This window comes from Coregonus clupeaformis, chromosome 32 (genome assembly GCF_020615455.1).
Source record: "Coregonus clupeaformis isolate EN_2021a chromosome 32, ASM2061545v1, whole genome shotgun sequence".
NCBI classification, from domain to species: Eukaryota; Metazoa; Chordata; class Actinopteri; order Salmoniformes; family Salmonidae; genus Coregonus; species Coregonus clupeaformis.
Window position 1 is genome coordinate 4270443 of NC_059223.1, and position 19555 is coordinate 4289997.

The 19555-nt window shown below is 41.2% G+C and overlaps 1 pseudogene; it reads right to left on the minus strand.

The window, feature by feature from the left end:
* Positions 1-2292: 2292 nt before the first annotated feature.
* LOC123481021 lies at positions 2293-19254 on the minus strand (annotated as a pseudogene).
* Positions 19255-19555: the final 301 nt, after the last annotated feature.

Genomic DNA, 19555 nt, shown 5'->3' on the forward strand with positions numbered 1-19555 from the left:
AGCACACCTGATGACTGTAGACAAGTACAGATACAGTCATATATAATGACACTCTTAAACCATTTATTTTTTAAATAAGTTTAAAAAAAGAAAAACGTGTTCACACATGTATTTGTTTGATTAACAACTGCAGGCCCCCCTCCCTAAAAAAATCCTAACTGAAATTGAGATTTTTCACTTCAAAGTCAAAAAAATTGCCTGTTTGTTTGAGGCAAGTTCTTGTTTACTGTGTCATTTATCTCACGTGGTAATTTGCAGGTGCATAAATGGTAAAAATTCCTTTGGGTGGTGGACCATTCTTGATACACTCCTGCAGTGTTGCAGTTCTTGACACAAACCGGTGCTCCTGGCACCTACTACCATACCACGTTCAAAGGCACTTCCATCTTTTGTCTTGCCCATTCACCCTCTGAATGGCACACATACAATCCATGTTTCAACTGTCTCAAGGCTTAAAAATCCATCTTTAACCTGTCTCCTCCCCTTCATCTACACTGATTAAAGTGGATTTAACAAGTGACATCAATAAGGGATCATAGCATTCACCTGGTCAGTCTGTCATGTTTTGTATACACAGAGCATCATCTATAAACTGTATCTCTGACAAGTGGTCTCTCCTCAGATTATCAGATGGGTCTGTTTTGTTTATGTGCCAGTCTTCTCCGTCAACACACTCATTTTCTGACAAATCCAGCTTTTGGGGAGTAAGTCTGTCTAGACTGGACTCTCTGGAGGAAGGGAAGGATCACTCCACAGGTGGTCCATTCTGACCTACATGTATTCTGAGATCAGCAGCAGTGGCCAATAGATCGTCAGCAGGACTCCCGGAGTCAGGGAGACCCTCCAGGAAATGTGTTAGCGTGTGAGCATACTAAGAATAACATTTATTTACCCACAATGCTACAGTACAGTGCCTCTGAGTTAAGCCAGGCTGATATCTAATCACGAGCCATGGGTTGTTGCCGTGCCCACAGCCTTATACTGCAGAGATGCAGTTCAGTTAAGGAGAAGACAAAGGCCATTTTTATAAGCATTACAATTCCCCTATATCAATCCTCTCTTATCAAAACCCAGCAGTCAGACCAGACATTCAGTCAACATGGATATCAGAGGAAGCAAGATTGCTTTTGTGCCTGCTTGAATTCTCATGATCCCTTAGGAAGGACTCAACATAAAGAACAGTACCTTCTTTACCCTAGGAATCTATCAAACTCACTCAGGAGAGTAGTGGTGAGAGGATATTCTGACATGGAAATATATATGTACAATGGACAAACTCTGGCAGAAACATTTGCTCAGGGGGAGGTGAGAGAGTAACTACTGAAGGAGAGCTATAATACCATACAGGGTTTACACAAGGCCTTAAGGGCCATGAAGTGGATCATCTCTAAAGAGGTCAACTTCCAAGACACCAGATGTTGGCAGGGGAGAAGAAGTACAAGCGAGGTTCTGAGAATGACAGGAGTACCAGGATTATGATGATCAATTACAGCATTTCCCGTGCCACCCAAAAACATGCACATTGAGTGTGGAATATCAAAATAAGATATGGACAGTCAAGACATAAGAATTGAAATGGACATTTATTATTGCCTGAGGCGTGTGCTCGAAGGTTCATGTTTCTCAAATAGCTGAACTATATGGTTTAATATATATATGACTTAACATACATAAAGTACCCCCTTGACATTACACTCATAACAGGAGGCATTACAATTCAATTCAGCGTACGCAACAGGTCAGGAATTGGACAAAGAACCATCAGTGCAACTTCTTGGACTTGGCTCTCTTTGTCACTGACCTCTGAAGCTTATTCTGGTACACTTCTCATCAGTTATAGTGCTATACTGCTGAGAGTTAAGGCAGTTTTTACCATCTTACAGTGTGATCATGTGTATTTAAAGCCTTCTGACACTAGGCCAGTAATTGTGCTATTGCCATTTCTTTAAATGTCAAAGCTGTTATATTTCCTCAGTGTTTAACTGACTACTTCCGCAAGGTTAAATGGTAATTGTCGGTAATTGTCATTCCGCTCATTGCTAGGTGATTTCTAATTTCAGATGAGGTCTCCATTATGTGGGTAGCAGTTCAGCGATTTACAAGGGACTTGCAGTTAAGCACTCTGAATGGAAACCAAGTTCTTTGTGAACAAATGTTCAATTTCTATATTCACATAGTTACATAAATAAGCACACAGTATTTCTGAATAGAGCACACATTATATTAACATCATTTTAAAACATTCGATTTTCTTTTACATACATTACATGACAATGTGACTGCTAATGTCAAAATACTGTTAGCACTTTGGTGTCATTTGGTACTTAACCATTCTTACGGTTACATTGGCCAATAACCAACAGATGCAGTAAGAACCGTGAAATGGGGCAGGTTCCCAATACTGCTGTTACTGCCGTACTATTTGTGTGCAAAGATATCATTCTAGCCAGTCGTTACAAGCCACTTCATGTACTATAGACTTCAAGTAAAGGCATCAGTCTGTATGGTAGTCAGTCTAACCTGTAGAGCCGACTGATCCTGATCATTGTCCCTCTCTAGACTGTTGTTGAAATCTCCCGTCAGCACCTCTATGGTCAGCTCCAACAGCATCCGATATACTTGCAAATCCTTGTTCTCTGTAAACATAGGATAACGTCAGAATCCCGACAAATACAAGCAATTTGACTAGATAAACCACATATTAAGTCACATTAAAAAAACACATGCAAGTTCACACTTACTTTAAAAGCTGTTCTAGTTCCCTTTGATTTTGGTGACAACTGGTGGACCCTGATAGGTTAAAGCGGTGTACAACTGGACCAATGAGGCTCCACACGGATCTTGTCCAGGGCATCTTGTCCACTGGCTACACCCCAACTCCAATGATTGGCACCTTACCTTCAATGAGAAAGAGCAATACTGGGTGAATAAAGAGAACATTCTATACACCCCAGCCCACAATCAATCAATCAATCAGGCCAGTATCAGCTGCAGCAGTGATGATGATCCTTCACGGAGCCTACCTACCTTTTGTCAAGCTGTACATCTCTCTCACAGTGCGTGTAGAGAGCTCCTTGATGGGCTGGCCGCTCAACCCTCCACCTCTTTACTCTGGGGTCCTGTAGGGTCTCAGGCCTGGATACTGTGGTGTTGGACACCAACAGCCCATCCACACCAAGCTAAAACACAAACCATGATTACCTATTTGACATTACCCCATAACACCACATCAAACAAATTTAGGCAATCCAATCATTGAGAATTGGAGATGAACAAATCCTAACTTTTTTCATGATACAGACACTTGTAACCCATCTGTTAAAAAGTGAGTCCTGTATTCTATTGGAGTTAGTAGCGTATAATTGTTCCAGGCACACTTGAATCGAATACACTTCAGGCTGCGTTAGACAGGAAGCCCAATTCTGATATTTTTTCACTAATTGGTCTTTTGACCAATCAGATTAGCTCTGTGATTGTAAAAGATTAGTGGGAAAAAGATCAAAATTTGGCCATCAATGTTGGACACAGCTCACCAATGGACTGTCTGACACAGATTTAGCGTGGCGTATCTAATACTCTTCAAATATTTGCTGTACTTTCCTATCGGTCTCCCTTTTCCCATTTTGGAGTCTGTCGCTTCCCATAAACACAGAAAAGCAGAAACACTCTCTCCAGTCCCCTTAACATAGAGAGTGGAGAGGAGCTTAGGCGCACTAATACATTCAAATCAATTTGGTGATAAGTCCCTGTGGCTAAGACCCCACGGCCCAGCAGACTGCTCCTAATATGCGCCCCCTACAGAACACAAACGCTGACCTACGTGGGGTGAGGAAGTGTGGCAAGGAAGATGAGAAACAGGAGAAAACCGGATGACCAAAGTGAAGCAACCCCAATCGTCTTTGGGGAGTACTACATGCTCACTGACCCCCTGTGTGGCCAGGCCTCTGAGCTGACCCTGTGTGGCTAGGCCTCTGACGACCCCCTGTGTGGAGGCCTCTGACTGACCCCTGTGAGGGCTCTGACCGACCTCTGTGACCACATCAGCAATGTCCTGCTTATCCTGGGCGGTGAGGTCAGGGGCGATCTTTACCAGTACAGGTGGCCTGCTCCCCCCCTGTAGGGCATCACGCTCCTTCAGCACCTGGATGGGAGAGGGGGAACAGGGGGGGAAGACAGGAGGGTACAGGGATATAGACATGAGCCACCACAGACACACAATCAATGATATCCATCACATCCACACAGGTCAATGAGATGTGACAATGTACAGCACAACATGAAGCCCAAACAACAGCAATACACCTAAGCAGTTTTCTCTAAGGTTAATCGTGTTCAATCCAAACAGTGCTGTGCTTGCTTGCTTTGTGATGTGTATGTTGTCTAAATGGGAAGTCAATTATCTTTTGACATAGAAATCCATATTAAAACATCACCAGCTATGTCAACAAAGTTGGAACTGAACAGGAAACACCAGACTTCAATAAAGGAAAAGTTGCAACAACATGCTCTCTGGAAAGCCAATGATACATACACTACAAACATAAAATAAATACAATTTATGATATCACATTTGAGTGTGACATCCTGGTTAAATAAAGTTATAAATAAATCATATCTGGTCAGTCAAACATTGCCAGCCACTGACCTTGTACAGCAGTTTTCGCGTTCCCCTTTTCCCCTGCAGGTCCCTGAGGCCTGGGGTGTTGGGGCTGCTCACGTTCACCACCAGGTTCAGCCAGTGGGCCCAGCGCCCGCACCCCCTCCTGGTAGTCTGCCACTGCATCCTGGGACAGCTTATTCTTTCCCAGGTTGATGCCAGGGCAAGCCAGCTAAAAACACACAGACAGCAGCATATATTCCAGTATGAGTCCCTGGGAGAGGTTAAGGTCAGAACGTAAATAGAATGCATGGGAGTGAATTAAGAGAAAACAGACAGGCCGCAAGCGTCAACACTGCGTCACTAGCGTATAGCGCATCAAATTACGCCTTGATCACATCGAGTCATTGTGTTTTGGTATGCCAGAAGTCCCATTAATTTCCAATGGAACGCTGTGTTACGCCTTGCAGCATTGAGTTGCAGGAGGCAGACTTGCCGTTCTGTGGTGCATAAGTTGGATTTATCGAACGTATGTCGTCAAACTGTATGTGAGACGGCTTGACAGAAACGGTAGCAGAAGGTGAATGTTGAACTTTTGTTGCACACATATCCAGATGATGCTGCGTACCATTTTGCGATACGCTGTCGGTGTGATTCCCGAGACGTTGGGAAGCAAGAAATTTCTCTCGCGTCTACGCAGAACAATGCTGGTAAAATGAGCTGATAAATTGTCCAAAAATAGATTGTTGGTGCATTGTTACCTCTGGAATTGTGAAATGTATAGTTAAAAAGTGTCTATTTAGTGTTCATAAGTTTAACTGCAAGCCAACATTATGTGGAGGCCTATAGGCTAGTCCTTATGAAAAACGGTGTAGCAATGCATGAACGCAATGACATTCTACATTTATAAACGGGATTGTGTTTCTGAATTATATATCTCGTTGTCAATGTCATATCTTGACAGTATCACCGTTGTTGCTTACAGCCGATTGGATTGAAATACAGTTCAAACAATGTGCATGGTTAGTGAGTGCCTTAGTTCAAATTAATGAAATCTGTTCCAGAGATTGAGTGGTTCGTTTGTAGAAAGGGAATTCTAGGTATTGTTATGATCTTCCCTACTTTGCTAAGTAAAGTTGTATGGTTAAAAAGTAAATTGGTTGTAGGCTATGGTTTTATCTGACAAATAGACTACCCATTTGAGAAAACAATACAGCAGTCTACCTGTTTTGATTTAGATCATGGGCATATAGTCCACGCTACTATGGCTGGAAAACTTGAGGAATGAGGTAACTAAGATTTCAAGAGTATACAACTGTTTTATAATCGCTTTCCACGACAAATACGGCTTAATAACTGGTTTACGCTACGTGGTCTATGTGAATTAATGCTTGCTGTTCTGCGCCACGCGCAAATTCAGCGCCGTTGACGGACATCACCCCGTGTGATTTTGGCTTAATGTCCCAATCTAAATCAGTGGGGACATTTTGTTACTAATGCTCTATTTTACTGAAAAATATGGCAAATTGAATTAAATCAAACTTGAAACTTGAACCAAATGCTCTTCATTAAAGATATAAAGCAATGTTTAAAATACAACAGGTCAAAATGTTTTGTCGATAACACTTGACAAAAACATTTCAGTTGTTTTGCTTTTTGTCTGTCAATACAAGACAGTATAGGCTAGTACTGTTTCGACTTGGAGAATCATTTGTGCGTTTACAAGCTCCTCTGCCAGAGTGTGATTGGTATTAGGAACGCTCTGAGCCTGGGGAAAGATAATGTCCATATAAAATAGGGGCAGAGGATTAGTGTAGTGGTAATTGGCTGTGTGCCCCTGGAGACATTTATCAGCGCGCTGTCAAACCTATCAGTCTGACAGACAGGACAGAAAACAGAGTTGTCTCTCTAGCACCTTTAGTCAGCTCTACCTGGGTGCCTTCTCCTGCCTTTAGTCTCTCCTGTGCTGCTGCAAGACCACAGCTATTGAACCCATATCTGAAACATACCCTCAACATAATCAAGAGGTTAAGTTTATGTAATACACAAAATTCCATACATGTCAAAAAAGCAACTATCAGCAATTTAGGATCCATTCCTTTATCATGCCATTATGATACAGTATGTGTTTATCCCTGACTGTCTAGAGTGCATATTCAATTCATTTGATTACTAAAATCCATGATACATGAAATCCAGATGTGTTTTTTGGCAAAATAATTTCAGTCAGTGGAGTAAAACTGTAATAAACACCACCATATTGAAATGAGGCCTTTATTTCATGCTCTTCTTATGCACTCTTATTGACTTTAACTTCTGGGAAGCGTGTTGTTGTACACCGAGTAGTCAAAGAAGAACTCTGGCATATTAATATATGAGAGGTTTGTTAGTCTGAGCACCACACATACCTGCATATGGTCCATGCTAAATTGAATTAATCATATTGATTCTAGCCTAATATCACGAATGCTTGTTCTCATTTTACTGACTACATGACATCAAAGAAAAACAACGTGGCTCCATCCACAGTGAGCTCCAAAAGTATTAGGACCGTGACAAATGTGTTGCTGTTTTGGCTCTGTACTCCTGCACTTTTGATTTGAAATGATACAATTAAAGTGCAGACTGTCAGCTTTAGTTTGAGGGTATTTTCATCCATATCGGGTGAACCATTTAGAAATTACAGCACTTTTTGTACAAAAGTATTGGGACAAATTCACTTATATGTGTATTAAAGTAGGTAAAGAGTTAAGTATTTGGTCCCATATTCATAGCACGCTATGACTACATCAAGCTTGTGACTCCACAAATTTGTTGGATGCATTTGCTGTTCAGATTATTCTTTGCCCAATAGAAATGAATGGTAAATAATTAGGGCTGTCATTTGAGTCACTTTTATTGTAAATAAGAATATAGTATATTTTTAGCTTACTTCTACTACATTAATGTGGATGTACCATTTACGGAAAATCCTAAATGAATTGTGAATAATGATGGAGGTAATTCATATCATACCCCCAAGACATCTATTCTCTCACCATTACCACAATAACAGAAGGTTAGCATTTAGTTTTATGGTGGGGGGGGGATATGATACCGTATTTGTGCGTCTAGCTTTCTCACTCATCATTATTCACAATTCATTCAAGATTATTATTAAGATTAATTTGGATTTTAAGAATAATGATTAAAGGATTTCACCCCAAATACCAGTATAAATGTTAGAATTATCATATATTGTCAACCCACACCCTAACAGAGGGGGCGGTACTAAACATTCAAGGGTGAAGGGAAGGAAACTGTTTAGAAAAGCCACCTAAAGGTGGGAGGAGTCAAGTTCAGGAGGTATAAAATCGTATGTTTGTGTTTTTGGCGTCAGAGCTCTCCACATGAATAAATATACAGATAATACCTTGAATCATTGATGATTAAAACAGAGCCTTACAACCTCTGGTAATGATTCAAGCTTAGGTTGAATTAGAGATAGAAATTCACATGACAGATTGGTCCTTTGGCGGAGCTTAAATACGTCTTTCTCGTTCTAAGGACACTTCGAATCCGTGCACGGCGGGTGATTGCATCCGTGGAGAATAGTCCTGGCCTTCCGACGTTAAGGTTATAAAACGGGCGGTGATTACTCTTATGAACGATAAAGACGTTACACGAGTTTGAAAAAGCATTTAAATCCAAACTGCAAGGAAAAGGTCAGTAATTTTTATTCATGGATTTTGGTGAAATGATTTGAACTTGTATGAGAATAGTAATTCTTGGAATGGAGGGCAGAGAATAGTTACCAAAATCTCAAGGAAGTAATAAATTATTACGAAACGGGAGGGTCCGCAATTGACCCTAGGTAAATAGCTGTTACCAGAATAATCTAGTCCAAAATGACAGGGGTGAAAGGCCATCACCAATGTAAACTAGTTTTTATTGAGACTGTACTGGTACAGTGCCGATATGAACAGGGAAAGATGATTTTTGTCGTGTGCTGTGGATACATAAAAAACAGGTCAAAAAGTCGCGTTACGGCTGAGATTTACTGAGAACTCTGTGTGTTTCATGAAACTAGAGCAGTTCACGACCTCTAGGTTACAAATAGGTTTAGCAAATGACTGTATTTAATGTTGTGTACGTGTGAGACTTGAGAATCCATCAGTATACGTGATGGAATTTTTTCAAGGAAGGAGCTAAAAAAAAATTTGGTCACGTGAGAAAAAAATGGTTATCGAGACCCTTTCATGAAACCGGAGTTTTAAATAAAAAACTCTGGGTTAGGGGGTTAAATAATTTTAAATGGTTAATTACAAAAGCAGATCATACATTGGCTCAAGACCACTAAAATAATGAAGCTCCTAGAAGAATAATTTCTCGGAATTATTACTAGAAGGGATTTTTATTTTTCCACCATGGGAAATACATCTTCTAAAGAGGTCCGAGAATTAACGTGGGGATGAAAGATATATGTTAGGGAAGAGATCGAAAAATTATGTTTTATGGATCCATTTGGGAGAAGAGGTATGAATGTATTGGGCATCTGAAAAGTTAGAAGTTATATGATTAGGCAGATGCATATAAAATGAATTTGAAAAAAACAGCGAAAGGAGGGCTAGAGAGAGCAAGTGTTTTTTTGCCGGAGTTTTGCTTTACGGTAACAGGAATATTTGTAACCATCGTGACTGCAGGGTAAAGAAAGGAATCAGGACAGTCAGATTTTTGGTTCAACGGGTAAAATGATTTGAAAAAATGATTGGTGTCAATTAAGAATTGCAAAAACACCCGCGATTATTTGAGAGGTACCTATAAAATTCCAACGATGCATATGTATGAACTTTCCACTCAAACGTAGACGACGTCATGAGTGAAGTAGAGAAGATAGTTTACATTTGCATTTTTGGTCATTTGGCAGACGCTCTGGTCCGCGAGCGACCTTGCAGAACCAATAGAGGGTTGCATTGAACTATTATGGTTGTGTTGAGCATTTAATTGGCAAGGTGAAATATTGTGTATGAGGGAATTCAACGGCTGAGATGAATGGTAACCGGATACTACTTAGTATTTGGTTGGTTAATGCTAAGGGAAGATTTGGAGCGTGGGTTGGAGTTAAAAACTCACTTATTCAATAGGAATGGGTGGGAGAGAGAAAGTTTTAACGGTATTAAAAAGTTGCATAAGATAGCTAGTAGTATTCTAGATAGGTCTATGAAAACCATGTTACAAGTACGAATGACATTGTGGAATATCATCCTTAAGTGTATGCTTATCAACGATATCAAGTATTTGTTTTATTGATTAGGGCGAATCAGAGAGAACAGTTCAAGAAATTGGATGGCTGAAGTAGCGTGGCATTGTGAGGGTTGAGTTGAGGACAAGGAGAATGATTTGTGGCTCTGGTTGGCGGGAAAGTGGAAGTTGGGAGACTTTTACTGAGAGGAAGTGCTTTGATGAATTCAAATGGTTATTACTTTATTGTATAGGTTGAGTAACACCAGTTGGATGAAAATAAATGGTGGATTCTAAAAGAATTTGGTTTCGTTATGTGAACAATGGGATATCGTTTTTTACTATTAGGATGATGGATTGAAAAAAACATTGGTTATAAGTACACAGTTTAAGGAGGAGAGAATAAAATAAATGGAGAGAAGGCAACTGTTTGGGGTTAGGTAAAACAAACCGAGAAGATGAGAGAACAAGCAGAAGTTTTACAGAAGGAAATTACAGAACTCAGGGGGAGAGTAGAGAGGAAATACACAGTTTAAAGGGATGACCAGTACCCTTTGATAGCCTTGCCGAACCCAAGGGCTGGGGAGGAGCAAGCACCAGGACACACTGGATGTATATAGGCGTGGACACAGCGAGATGGGTAGTTGAGCTATAGAGGGTGTAGTACACCCTAAAACAGGAATAAAAAAATAAGGGATCCAGGAGGGATTTGGAGAGTCTAGCAGCTAAGCTTTAAGCTAAACACAGGGGAAATTGAGAGGGCAGTCATGAAACCCTAGTTGGGGAAAGATTGAACAGCTGTTCGGGGCAGTGGGTTGCAGGGGATGCCGAATGGAGCAGTCCTACCATGGGCAAAATGATCGGCAAATATGTTGGGAAAATAACTTTGAGTTGTGCAATAATTTAAGGGAACATTACCAAACGACATGCTGACTTCTCCAAAGTACATGAATGTAAACAGGAAGACAGTATATGGCATACCTATGAGCCTCCAGGGACAGGGAAATATATAATATAATAATGATGTGCCATTTGGCAGATGCTTTTATCCAAAGCGACTTACGGTCATGATCCCTCAGAAATGTTTGTGTGTGTGGGTGGTCCCGGGGACGAGCCCACTGCCTTGGCATAAGTATAAAGGCGCCAGGTGCTCTACCAGCATGAGCTACAGAGGACCCACGAAATGACCAAGGAAATAAGCAGGAATATTAAGAGGACTTTTAGTGGGATGGGGAACTACTTGGGTAGCTTGAGGTCAAGAGAGATGCAATCCATCATGAGCGGAATAGTAGACAGATAGAGTAAGAAAAAGAACATACGGGAGCTGAGTATTTAATGGCCACTAGGGGAAGTTAGCTGGTAGAGGTAGAACTCCAGAATAGAAGGGGAGAGAGATTTTCTTAGGGGGGTGGATCAAATAATTGATAATGGATCATTTTGAAATGAGATCAACATGGCAGATTTAGAGTAATCAATTAAATAATCATTTGTATAACTCGAGGAATTTTGAGTGATTTTATGGATTAGTTATAAAGGGAATTGGGAATTGATACAAACATTATTCTGGCGGTTAGGACTGGGGATATCTGTATCATGTTTGTATGTACTACCATCTTTAGATTACGGATGGTAATTGAGAGGTTAACAAAAATGTATGAACCAGGAGAAAGAGATTAAGCTTATCTCTCATTGGAATATTGCTCAGGGCAAGGGGGAGCAGTAGTGAAGTGGGGCGTATTTAGGGGTCATAAGAGGGAGCTACCAAATTCGTTGAGCCTAACTATCTTTTGATTGTTATTTTTCAATTGGGTTTTTCAAATAAAAAAACACACCCAGCATGATGTTTATAAAGGGTTGTTATGGCTGAATTTAGGGGATTTTCAACAGTTCATGGAACGGTTTTTTGGGGGATATTTGAACCCAAAATTAATGGAATAAGCTGCAGTAATCAGAGGAATGTACAATCTAAGGCGCAGACAACTATTGCCTTGATCATTGATTTAGCAATAGGATCAGGTAGATAGGGACTAGAGAAAAAAAAATTAGATGAAGAATGATGAGCTTTTTTGGTAAGGATAGACTGCTGTAAAGCTTGGGTACTCCATTATGTACTGCATACGGGTAAATTAAGTGATCTTTATCTATGGGAAGGCAAATGGCGCCCATGGTAAAATCATTGGGAACTCTAGGGAGGCATACATTATATCAGGGATGTTACCCAAATGGTAGAGAGTAAAGAGGATATGACATTGGTCGTGATTTAAAGATGATGGGGGTTTTTTTGGTGGGCTATTAGAGATAACTGGGTTAATCCCACTGAACATAGAGGGTTTTATTCTTTGTTGCTAGGCAGAAGACTTAGGTGACCTAAATATGGACTTGTCATGTCCAACAATCAGTTCAGGTCCAAGCCCGGGAGAGCCCAGGGCAGAACAGAGGTTGAACTAAACATAAGTGTTTTTTTGAAGATAAGAGATTGATTGATTGGATTACTAATTGATTCTGAACTGAATGAAAGTCGAATTTAGCCGCCATAAAAGACAAAAAGGAAGTGGGAGGAGCAATAACGAAGCAAAAGACAATCTCAAAATGAAAACGGCCGGGCAATTAGTTGATAAATTACGCTAAGGGAATGTTAGGTAGAGTGAAAGAATATTGACACATGAGCAGGAACTATGTGTCAAGAGGGGGAAGAGGCTAATTTAGGATTAAATAATATACTCGAAGGGAGGACAAAATACTTTTAAAAAATAATAATGTTTTTAGATACAGTCTAAAAGAGAATGCAGTCAGAAATTGTTAGATTAATCTGAACATGTGAAGATAGTTTATTAACCACACCCGTATGTCAGAGGTTTTGTGCCCCACAGGTGAACTAAAGGAGAAGGTAACCCACTATCTAACCAACGGGGACTGGTGAGCATCCCAGTCACTAGAAGTGAAAAACTGGAAGCAGGCCTGACCCTGGGAAGGGCCCTATACAGGTTATGTTTGGTCACCACCTTTGGCCATTAGAATAGCAGAGAGAGGAACTTGGGTCCATGTTACCCCACTGCAAGAAGGTAAGACCACATACAAGCACCAAAGCTTAGCACACGCAGAGTTGGCGAGCAGAACTGGGGCCACAGGGTCCGGGGTCACCTCTGTCAACGAAGATCTCCCTACCCAGACCTATCATCACTGTAGTGTGTTCCTAGGTGTGAGTATGGGGTGGTAACCGAGCAGAAGGACTCAAGACAGGAGAGGGTTGGACGGTTTGGGTAATATGGGTGACCCTGAGCTGCATCATAGTCTCGGCAACTAGTCTTGGTATGTCAAGATCCACCACCACCTCGCACCAATTACGCTTATGGCCTTACCATTATTAAGAAATAAAAGGGAAGCAACCCGAGCATACTGACACGTCCTCAGGGACGAAAGTGATCTACAAAATAGGGGTCAGAGAAGGGTGGGAGTAAGATTCAGAAATTAGGATCAGGGATCTTATCAGGCAGATAAGAAGCAAGGTGGGATTATAAAATCCCATTGTATTTATGTTCAGAGTCCCTGGCGGATTGTTCCTGGCAGGTATTTAGACATACTGGGGACGGAGATATGAGACGGGGGGGCTGGACGTCCAGATGGAGGATAAGAAGGTATAACGACATCCCCACGGAGATGGTAGTAACTGATAGGGGGTCACTAAAGAGGGACATACGAAAATAACTTACTGGGCTAGCACGGACAAATACGGATGGGATACTTGTCTAAGATTACATTTGATTGGAGTCAAAAGATATGCTCGAAAGCACAGGTACTGTCATTAATCCACTAACAGCAATAGACCGAGTAAAATCCCAGTCCCAGGGATGATCCAGGAGTCAATTCGACTAACACCGTTCACTATGAAAGATTTTTCTCCTCCAAGAATGGAACCAAGGGGAAGTGGAGGTGGGTCCCTGATGAGAATCTGGTTACAAGTGGATGAAGATACCGCTATAGTGGGCCTTGGGAGAGACCAACTGTTATGCATGTCCCCATTGGGCGACCGACAATGTTGACCGCCTCAATGCCGAAAGGCTTAATGTTTCCTGTGTATTAGACCCGGGGGTCCAATCAAAAATTGGTTTAGCCAAATTGCCAGGGATTGGGCTGTGGTAAAATTGATATACTGGGCCAGCCCACCCAGATTCACTTTAACTCCCAGCTAAATATCAGTGTTACAGACATAGAAATGGCACCCGCAACTGGGTGATTTGATGGCTGTAAGGAGATAATTAATGTGACTGATTTAGATAAGGAAGGAGGAAAAAAATTAGGAGCCTAACCATCCCTCTGACTGATGTGTGGTGAGAAAAGAAATATAGGTCAGGAAGGAAGAGCCCAATTTGGATAGATGGTATAGGCATCCCCAGGGGTGTTCCAGACGAATACAAAGCTTCCTAGAATCAAATATGGGAGAGTTTTACTACAAAATTTTTTCTGGTAGGGTGACAATAAACAAAAATATGGATTGGATAAATTATATAAAAACCAACAACGATTTATTGATCAGACTAGGAGATGCAGTAAAGGGGATCTCTGAGCGATTATCCGCACATCCCGCTCATAAGACTTAGGGGTAGAGGTTGGTTCTAGATCAGGCAGAAGGACGGTGTCTATAGAAAGATAAGCCATTGTTGCACATTTATCCCTAACAACACCACACTGGATGGGACGGAGATCACCAGAGCTCTTACAGAATTAACTGCACTAATGAAGGGATGGAACTGAACTCAGAAGTTAGTACATTGTGAGATAGGGGTGGTTTGATGAAATATTTGGTAAATGGAAAACCCTAGCAGCCACCATCTTAGAGCGGTCAGTGTTTGTATGGGTATTCTTGTATTATGTGGTTGTTGTCTTGTTCCCTGTGTCCGAGAATTGGTGAGTCAGGTGTTGGTGAAATGCAGTATCTAAACAATGATGAGAGATGGACTGACTCGGACTCTGACCAGGGAATGTGAAAAACTATCCTCCAGGCTTGGTGGATGACGAGGATTTTGGACCCTGAAAGACCGCAATTGGATGAAATGTTTATTAGGTTCTGAGTGTGATCTCTGAGATTAATCATGTTTAGCAAATACATTTATCCTGAATGTGGGAATATTTAGTCAAAGGGGTGGATTGTTAGATTAATTTGGATTTTTAAGAATGGACGACTAAAGGATTTCACCCCAAATACAGTATAAATGTTAGAATTATCTTGTAAGTGTCAACCACTAACAGAGGGTAAAACATTCAAGGGTGAAGGGGAAGGGGAAACTGTTTAGGAAAAGCCACCTAAAGGTGGAGGAGTCAAGTTCAGGAGGTATAAAATCGTATGTTTGTGTTTTTGCGTCAGAGCTCCCATGGAATAAATATACAGATAATACTTGTGGGTTGTGGACCTTGAATCATTGATGATTAAAACCAGAGCCTTACAACCTCTGTAATGATTCAAGCTTAGGGTTGAATTTGAGAGATGAGAAATTCACGACGACAATTATCCGTAATCATGGTAGGATCCACATTAATGGCTTAGAAGTGTTTAGAAACATTATTCTATTCTTATTTAAATAAAATTTACCAAAATGAGACAATACATTATTTACCATTAATTTCTATTGGGCACAAAATAATCTGAAACAACCAAAACAAACAGCAAATGGATCCAACAAATTTGTAGAGTCACCGTTTGATATAGTCATTAAAGTGTGTATGAATATGGGATCAAATACTAAACTTTTTTACTACTTTAATATAAGTCATACTGTAAGTGAATTTGTCCCCAATACGTTTGGTCCCTAAAATGGGGAAACTACGACAGAAAGTGCTGTAATTTCTAAACCCGGTTCACCTGATATGACGAAAAATACCCTCAAATTAAAGCTGACAGTCTGCACTTTAACCATAGTCATTGTCCCAATACAGAGCCTAAACAACAACACAATTGTCATGGTCCTAATACTTTTGGAGCTCACTGTATTAACCCAACTACACTATCGGTCAAAGGTTTTAGAATACACTACTCATTCAAGGGGGTTCTTTATTTTTACTATTTTCTACATTTTAGAATAACAGTGAAGACATCAAAACTATGACATAACATATATGGAATCATGTAGTAACCAAAAAAAAGTGTTAAACAAATCCAAATATATTTTAAATTTGAGATTCTTCAAATAGCCACCCTTTGCTTTGGTGACAGCTTTGGCACACTCTTGGCATTCTCTCAACCAGCTTCATGAGGTAGTCACCTGGGAATGCCATTTCAATTAACAGGTGGGCCTTCTTAATGCGTTTGAGTCAATCAGTTGTGTTTGCGACAAGGTAGGGGGTATAAAGAAGATAGCCTATTTCGCAAAAAGAGCAAGTCCATATTATGGCAAGAACAGCTCAAATAAGCAGAGAAAACGACAGTCCATCCATTACTTTAAGACATGAAGGTCAATCAATACGGAAAATGTCAAAAAACGTTTAATGTTTCTTCAAGTGATTTTCCTGGCCTCCCGAGTGGCGCAGCAGTCCAAGGCACTGCATCTTAGTGCTAGAGGCGCCACTTACAGACCTGGTTCGATTCCAGGCTGTATCACAATCCCGGCTGTGATTGGGAGTCCCTAGGGCAGCCACGTTGTCCGGGGTAAGTCATTGTAAAAGTGAATATTTGTTCTTAACTGACTTGCATAGTTAAATAAAGGTTAAAAAAATAAATAAATGCAGTCGCAAAAGCCATCAAGCACTATGATGAAACTGGCTCTCATGAGGACCGCGACAAGAATGGAACACCCAGTTACCGCCTCTGCTGCTGAGGATAGGTTCATTAGAGTTACCAGCCTCAGAAATTGCAGCCCAAATAAATGCTTCACAAAGTTCAAGTAACAGACACATCTCAACATCAACTGTTTAGAGGAGATGTGTGAATCAGGCCTTCATGGTTGAATTGCTGCAAAGAAACCACTACTAAAGAATACCAAGAAGAAGAGACTTGCTTGGGCCAAGAAACACCAGCAATGGAAATTTGTCCTTTGGTCTGGAGTCCAAATTGGAGATTTTTGGTTCCAACCGCCGTGTCTTTGTGAGACGCGGTGTGGGTGAACGGATGATCTCCGCATGTGTATTTCCCACCCCACCATAAAAGCATGGAGGAGGTGTTATGGTGTGGGGTGCTTTGCTGGTGACACTGTCTGTGATTTATTTAGAATTCAAGGCACACTTAACCAGCATGGCTACCACAGTATTCTGCAGCGTATACGCCACCCCATCTGGTTTGGGCTTAGTGAGACTATCATTTGTTTTTCAACAGGACAATGACCCAACACACCTCCAGGCTGTGTAAGGGCTATTTTACCAAGAAGGAGAGTGATGGAGTGCTGCATCAGATGACCTGGCCTCCACAATCCCCGACCTCAACCCAATTGAGATGGTTTGGGATGAGTCGGACGGCAGAGTGAAGGAAAAGCAGCCAACAAGTGCTCAGCATATGTGGGAACTCCTTCAAGACTGTTGGAAAAGCATTCCAGGTGAAGCTGGTTGAGAGAATGCCAAGAGTGTGCAAAGCTGTCATCAAGGCAAACGGTGGCTATTTGAAGAATCTCAAATATAAAATATTTGTTTAACACTTTATTCTACAATGTAGAAAATAGTAAAAATAAAGAAAACCCTTGAATGAGTAGGTGTTCTAAAACTTTTGACCGGTAGTGTATGTTGTTGTGCTAGGGCAGTGTCAACGTCAGTCAGCCTGTTTAGAATTTACTATTCAAAACACTTAAGAAAATTACAGAAAATTATCGCTCCCATCCCTGAAGAAAATGGGATGGTTCAGATTTTTTTCCCCAGTGGTTTGCTCTTAAATGTTTAGAACGATGTCAAGCAAGCATAGACAGCCATGACAACATGCAGACTTCTTTACTGTGTAACAATTATTTACAAATACCTGATTTACGTTTGGATCTGGGCTGCTTTTTCTTGAGCTTGAGGATGAACTTCTCTGACAACCAATATGTCCTTTCATATACGCAAAGTACTGTGTTCTAACAACTCATGAATATGTATAACCATGCCATGGCATCTCATTTCACAGCACCTTTCAGAGTATGAAAGCGAGCGCAAGGAGGTGGCAGTGTAACACCCTGATAACAACACAGAATTCACAAGCTAAAAACATTTGTCTATAATGAATGACAGTCAGCCATGCCATGGTTCAGTAGCCATGTCTTATTCATTCAAACCGTACCGGTTGATGACCGCCTGGTCAGTGGTCAGTCTGAACACACGTGGTTTGGGGTTCCCCTCCTGGGGTTTGGGGGTGATGGTCCCCACCTCCACGAAGCCAAAGCCTAGTCTATACAGCCCGTCAACAGCCTCCCCATGCTTGTCAAATCCTGCTGCTATCCCTATGGGGTTCTTGAACTTACGGCCCATGACGTTCACTTCCTGGAGATAAGAATTAACAACACCAGGTATAAATGTTGCCTAAATTCCATGGAAGTACACAGTGACCAAAAGAACAGTCACAACTTAGATTAAAAAGGTTTAAAATTAGATTTGACTAGCTAGTTGAGTTATGAGACAGTGGGAGTGAAGGTAATCTCAAACAAAGCATACATTCCGTTCTAATCTTACGACAGCACAAAGGCAATTCAGTGTAAGTGAGGAGTCAAACAGGAATGAACCTAGCCAGGTCAAACCAGTCGAACATAGCAAAATCAGTTTGCATGCCAGGCTAGAGGACACCTCCTTCCACACTAACCAGTGATGCTGGGTCCTGGTAGTGGTTCTGAGGCACCAGACCCAGGCCGATGAACCTCACAGCCATGACATGGGCTGTCTCTGCTCCCATAATCCTCTGCAGCAAGGGCATGAGCTGGTTGGCGTAGAAGCGCTCATCTCCCACAGCGGTAAGGTAGGAGACAAAACAGGACGCTGCCGGACCCTATGATCTTCACTGCGTCCTTCAGACGCTGCAAACAAAAATTAAACAATGTGATGGGAATAAACTGGAAATATGATGTTTACTAATTGGCATACTGTTGTTGAAGCACATCAGGTGAAATTGCAATAATTGTTCAATCACTAGATGAGGGAGAGTGAACCAGAATACCCAGAGAGACTACCAGCTTTTAACAACCCATGCGTACAACCCAGTGGGTATAATTCAGCATGCCTGAGTCTGTCTAGTCATTCAGCATCCAGCAAACAGTTAACTAGCTTATCACTTAACAAAGACTAGTTACATGAACAAGCTTAACTAGCCGCAGGGTAGCAAGCAAAGTTAGCAAGCTCACTTCATTCAACAACACTCTGATTGCAGTAGCTAACGTAGAAGTGGCTACTGTCCAGTTTCGCTTACCAAATAGTCAAAACATTGTTCATGACAAATACAAACGATTAAAACATCACTGTTTCATCAATGATGTTACCTTCAGCTGTCCCGCCATGGATGTTATATCACTTTGAAAATGTCTGGAAGCATTTTCTCTCACATTGCCGAGAATCACTTCCTGAATGTAATCTCGCGATAGTTCAAAGGCAGCTCTGAAAATGTCAAATAAGAGTTAAATAATAATAATATGCCATTTAGCAGACGCTTTTATCCAAAGCGACTTCACAGTCATGTGTGAATACATTTTTACGTATGGGTGGTCCCGGGGATCGAACCCACTACTCTGGCGTTACAAGCGTCATGCTCTGCCAATTGAGCTACAGAGGACCACAATGATGAGTTCAATGATGATTCTG